Raw genomic sequence first — 6572 nt, forward strand, 5'->3', positions numbered from 1 at the left:
TGCCTCCGCCTCCCGAGTAGCCAGACTGTAGGTGGATATCACCATGTCCTCATGTGAATTCTTGTAAAGTGAAAGTCATAATTCTGAAAACCTACATTTTAATTATGTAAATTGTACTGTATGATAAATCTCATTCCCTTTCTCCCTTTTTTTTCCCTATAATAGTTTTTTAGGATTCATGTTGCTATATGTACATCTATACATTCATTATTCCTCCCACAGGACTCCATGATGCACATACACCCCATTTTGCCCAACAACATACTGGGTCCTCAGTCAGTGTCCTCATTTTTGTAGCCTGTGGTTTCTCTGGGATACAAATATTCATATCCAGGAGTGGCACTGTGGGTCACAAGGAATACATATACTTAATTTGAGTGCTGCTATCGAGAGAGCTGCATCCGTCCTCATTCCCAATGACAGTGTCAAAGCTCCAGTTTCCCACCTCTGTCCACAGTTGACATCTGACTTTCTGATTTCTGCCAGTCTAATAGATAGAAAATAACTTGTTTTTTTCCATTTCTATTTCTCAGAAAACCAGTAAGTTTGAGCATCCTTTCCAAGTCCTTTGAGTTTCCTTTTCTATAAATTACTTATTCAGGTGATTCCCTCCCCCGCCCCTCTTTTATATTTCCTTCTACTGGGGTTGCTGTCTTCTTGTGGACTTACAAGAATTTCTCATATATTGCAGATATTAGCCCCTTGTCAATTTTAAACTTTGCAAATAACTTCTCCCATTCTATCAGCTGTCTACTAACTTTATCCATGATATGTGTCACTGACCAGAAATCTACAATTTCAACGTAATTGAATTCATAAATTGCTTTTCATTACAGCTTGCCCTCAATGCTCACAAAGCTAGTCTACATTTCTTAGTACTTTTTACTTTCATATTTTGTCTATAATCCACATAGCATCCACCTGTATATATGATATTAAATAGTGATTAGTTTCCTTTCCTTTCTTTCTTTTATTTTTATTTTTTGGCAGCACTGGGATTGAGCCCAGGACCTCGCCCATGCTAAGCAAACACTCTATCACTGAGCCACATCCCTGGCTATTTTATTTTATTTTGAGTCTGTAAGTTGCCCAGACTGGCTTCGAACTTGTGGTCCTCCTGTCTCAATTTCTCTAGTAGCTAGGATTACAGGTGTGCACCACTGTACCTGGCTCGGTTTTCTCTTTTCTTTTTCTTTCTTTTTTTTTTTTTTTAAATATCCTGGTGAGTTTTCTCAACAATCCACTCTTTCTCTAGGTTCTGCTCCCACTTTTATTGTGTAGTATCATGGAATTCCTATTTACATGTATGTTCCTCTCTGAACTCTCTGTTCTATTCCTTTGGCCCATTAGCCTGCTTGTACCAGTAATCACTTTTTAAATTACATCCCTCTTTACTGTCACTTTTTTAAAATTAATTTGCTATTCACAGACTTTTCTTATTCCATATATATTTTTAGGAGTTTATTGAGAGGCTGGAGAAATCTAACAAGAATTTGAATAGGGATGGTATTGAATATCTAGATTACTTTTGGGAGAATTAATTTATATCAATATGAAATCATCCCATCCAGAGTGTGGAATGTTTTTCCATTATTTAAATAATCTCCTATGTTTCCAATCAGAGTTCAAGATTCTGTCCTAAAGATTGCATCGTATTCTTGCCTGAGTTAATTTCTAAAATGTTTTATAGCTATTGTGAGTGAAATACTTTTTTTTTTTTTAACAGAATGGGGTATTGAACCCAGGGCCTCCCACATGCTAGACAAGCACTCTACACTGAGCTATATCCCTAGTTCTTTCTCTTTAAATATTTGTTTAGTTATAAATGAACACAATACCTTTATTTTATCTATCTTTGTGTGGTGCTGAGGATGGAACCCAGGGCCTCACATGTGCTAGGCAAGTGCTCTACCACTGAGTGACAACCAAGTCCTACCCAGCCCTTTTAAAAAAAAAATTTTTCCATATATTTTATTGGTACATTAGTCTACATAATGGTGGAATTTGTTGTTATATAGTTGTATATGTACACAATATAACAATATAATTTGGCCAATATTATTCCTGAGAATTTCTCCTTTCCTTTCCCTTCTGCCACCCCATGGTCCCTTTAATCTACTCTACTGATCTCCCTTTAATTTTCATGAGATCCATCCCCAACTTTCTTTCCTTTTTTCCTCTCTAGCTTCCACATATAAGAGAAAACATATGACCCTTGACCTTCTGAGTAGGCCCAGCCCCTATTTTTAAGTTGTCTTTTCTTGTTGGTTCTTGCCATTAAACAGAAAGGCTACAGGTTTTTAAAGCTGCTTTTTTTAATATTTATTTTTTTAGGTATAGATGGACACAACACAATGCCTTTATTTTTATGTGGTGCTGAGGATCGAACCCAGGTCCCGCCCATGCTAGGGGAGCGCTCTACCGCTGAGCCACAATCCCAGCCCCTGATTTTTATCTTAATGCCAGCAACATTGATGCTCTCTCAGTTCTGTTTGTCTATTAATTCTGTTTGTTTTCTAATAAGCTGAATGTATCATCTGTGAAAAATGACAATTTCATCTGGTCCTTCCAAAATATGCACCTCTTCTCTTCCTTTCATTAGAGCATTGACCGGGACCTCCAGCCCTGAGCTAAACAGTATTGGTGATAGTGGCCATTCCTGCCTTATTTTTGTTCATAAGAACAACATATTGACTAAAATGATTTAAATGATGGTTGAAATTTTTTGGAATATTACCTTTTCCAAGTTAATCACCATGTAATCCAAGTTTGTTGAATTTTTTTAAAAGCACACATTAATATTAACTATAGTAAAGACTTCTCCCACACCAATTGAAATAATCATATGATTTTTCTCAATAAGTCTATTAACATTGTGAACTACATTGGTAGGTTTATCAAGATGAAAATTTTTCCATCTGATTATGATACATCTTAAAATATGCTGTTGCATCTGGTTAGCTCGTATTTTATATAGGATTTTTGCATCTAAATTCATAGGCAAAAATGGAGCTAATCTTGCATTATCTATTTTTTGCATTATTATCTCATTTGGAAATCAAGGACAGGTTAATTTTATTAAATGAGCTGGCAGCTTAACTTTTCTTCTGGAACAGTTTATATGAATTAGAAATCGATCTGAAAAGCTATTTGGAAGGGGAATTTTTTTGAGGAAGGGAGGCTGTTGACGACAATGTCATTCCTTTAATACATATTTATCTATTCAAGTTTTACATCCTGTAAATTTTCTATTTTTCTAGAAATGTATCTACTTCATCCAGGTTTTCAGATTGTAATTTTTTTCTTCACATGGGACTAGCAATGTGCAGAGGTTATGGTGGGGTGTAGAGGGAGGTACATCTCACACAATGGTGCAAACACCTTTCCATCATGCCTATGAACCACAAAAGAATCTGTAGTTATTATGTTTTTTTATTATCTCTTTTTCCCCCATGTTTTTATTTGTGCATTATAATTGTACATAATGGTGGGATTTGTTGTTATGTAGTTGTACATGCACACAATGTAACAATATAATTTGGACAATATTATTCCCTAGTACTTCTCTGTACCCTCCCCTTGTCCCTCCCTCTAGTCGCTTTCCTCTACTGATCTCCCTCCCTTTCATTTTCATGAGATTCCCTTCACATCTTGCTTTCCTTTGTCCTCTCCTGCTTCCACATATGAGAGAAAACATATGACCCTTGACCTTCTGAGCTTGGCTTCTTTCACTTAACATAATGGTCTTAAGTTCCATCCATTTTCCTGCAAATGACATAATTTCATTTTTCTTTATAGCTGAATAAAAACCCCACTGGGTATATATACCACATTTTCTTTATCCATTTATGCATTGGTGGACATCTAGGCTGGTTCCATAGTTTGGCTATTGTGAATTTATTATGTTTTGTATTATGTTTTTAACCTCTCTGGAATCGGTAAATATTGTCTGGGTTTTGTTCTATATTTAGTTCTTTCTTTTTGTGTGTGTTTCTTTTAGTGATTAATCTTGTTAGGGTCAATCTTATTAATCTTTTCAAAGAAACAGCATTTGGCTTTGGAACCTTCTGTAATTGTTATTGCTGATATTCTCAAGGTTATTTATTTCTGCCCCATGTTTGTTTATTTTTTTCTTCTTTTTTTGCTCTCTTGTTCAGCCTCTTGAGTTGAATGCTTAACTCATTTATTTCATTCATTTTTAGAGTCTTCTTTTCCTGACAAATGAATTTAAAGATATTTTTTTAAAAATACATTCACTTGTCATTTGAAATAGCTTTGGTCATTTCACAAATGTGGATGTGTAGTAAGGATTTTTTAATAATCTAATTTTAAGAATTTCATACTTTCCATTGTAGTTTTTAACCCATGGATAATTTAGTAATATGCAACTCAATGTCCAGATACATGGTAATTTGACCATTAGTTCGTTATCAATGTCCCTTTATATCTACAATAGTATTATGATCAGAAAACATTGTGGCATACTGATCCTTTGGAGTTTTTAGTCCTCCATGTTGCCTCATAGAGGATCTCTTTTTCAGATATTCTGTGTATGCACAGACCACATACTACGGAGGACGTGCGTATATTCTTTGGCTGTGCCCTTTTGCATTCCAACCAGAAATAAATGTGGTTGAGAACTCTCATGATAACCTGATTCCTTCTCCTTTCAGGTGATCTGCATTTCCCCTTGGGAAATTTCAGAATTTTCTCTTTATATTGTTGGCCTTAAATGTGTGTATGTGCTTGTGTTTTTCCTTTACCTCCCCTGATTGACATTCTCTGATCCCTTTTAATCTTAGGTCTTCCAATTTTTTGCCCTCTCTTTTAAGCTGCTTATTATCTGGACGTTGACACTTCTACTTTTGACATCTCTCATATTTTCTCTTCCTCTATTTCTTGATTCATTTCCTATTGCCTATGTTGACAGAGTTCCCACTTGATCCTCAAAATTCACTGATCATTTCATCTATTGCCTTCTTTACTCCATACCCAATTCTTCTACTTCGTTCTTTTTATTCTTTACAAATGTTTTCTTATTCTTACTTCATATTGCTATTATCTTCTCTTGCGTCCTTAAATAAATTGAAAGCATTTAAATGCAGATCCCATCTGTTCCGGAAAGTCAATCTCAGCTGTGTTTCTTAGTTGATGTACTCTTTCAACATGGTGGCCAGTGTTTCCCTGGGGGGCATCATGATTCCAACTGGTAATGTGGACTGGGGGTGAGCTGAAGGCAGGCCCTGGTCTGTATTGGGATCCTGACTTAAAGCAGGTGAGCACCAAGCACCACGCAGACGAAATCGGGCACCTTCTTCTGCAAGCACCTTCTCTGACTGTGACCCTCCTGCAGGGAAGCAGCATCAAGAAGAGGCATCTCCGTGAAGGTGCAGGGCTGGGAGGGCAGGCAGTGATTGTCCAAGGCAGCGTGGGTGCCTCCCCCAACCCAGCTCCTCACTTTTCTCTCTCCCTACCCCAATCCACCCCAGAGTGTTGTTGTTAGTTCCTAGAATCCCACACTTCCCATTCAGTTATGTGATTTCTCCAGGGATAATTTAGGGACTGAGATGGACAGCTATCTCGGCAGGAAGTCACCACACTACCCATTCTCACATCTGACCTGCCAACCTCCAAATTTGGCTCATTACTTCCTGTATGGATTCATCCTGGCCACCTATACCCGGATTTCACTCATATGCAACTCCCCAGAATGGGGCAGCCTCCCCACCCCCGCCAGAGCACCTTCCTATAACCTGAAGGTCTCCAGTGGGGCGCATCATTCCAGTTTATGGTTATGAACAGGAAAACTAAGACCAGTGAAGAATTCTAATGCTCATCCTGCCAGGAGAAAAAAGAAATCCCAAGAGGGATTGTGAACAGAGCCGAGGAGTTCAGGTGCCAGTCTGTGGTGACAGCTCTTGCTCTGTATTTCAGGAAAGAACCTAGAAGTGGTAACTTTTGTCAGATGAGAGGACCCCTTTGACATCCTTGATCTTCCCCACACCCTACAGGCTGTCTCCTCCCCTCCTTCCTGGACCCCTTCTCCCTGACCCAATACTCCCTTCTCTCCCCAGGTGTGGTCCAGACCCTGGCCTTGAGGGCTTCCCTGTACCCCCTGGGGGCCCAGCTCCTGCTCAGAGGCCGCATCTCATGCCTTCTCTTCCCTGGATCTGGCACCATCCTAGGAGGCCACAATGAGGCAGTGAAAAAAAAAAATCTCTCAACATAATCTCACTCCGTCTAGCCACCTCATGCCTTCCATGGCTCACTTCCCCTCCCCACACCCAAGACCTTCACCCCAAATTCCCCTCCCCCCTGCAACCCTCCCTCACTCCTGTCTCAAGGAGACTGAGCCCTGGGAGGCTCAGCAGCCAGGGTGGACTGAGGCCTTTTGCACAGCCCCTTGCAAGTCCCCACCTCCTGGCCTGCTTTTCTGGTCTGTCTGTGGTGTCCTTTACCTCCTCTTCCACTTGGCCTCCCCACCCAAACTTCAAGATCCTCTAAGGGCCCCAGCCCCCTCCTGTCCTTCTCTGCCTCTCTCAGCTGGTGAACACAGGACAAGACCTTCAATG

General features: G+C 39.4%; 1 pseudogene; it reads right to left on the minus strand.

Moving 5' to 3' along the window:
• Positions 1–3303: 3303 nt before the first annotated feature.
• LOC114098660 (small nucleolar RNA U13) lies at positions 3304–3413 on the minus strand (annotated as a pseudogene).
• Positions 3414–6572: the final 3159 nt, after the last annotated feature.

This window comes from Marmota flaviventris, chromosome 9 (assembly GCF_047511675.1).
Source record: "Marmota flaviventris isolate mMarFla1 chromosome 9, mMarFla1.hap1, whole genome shotgun sequence".
Taxonomy (NCBI): Eukaryota; Metazoa; Chordata; class Mammalia; order Rodentia; family Sciuridae; genus Marmota; species Marmota flaviventris.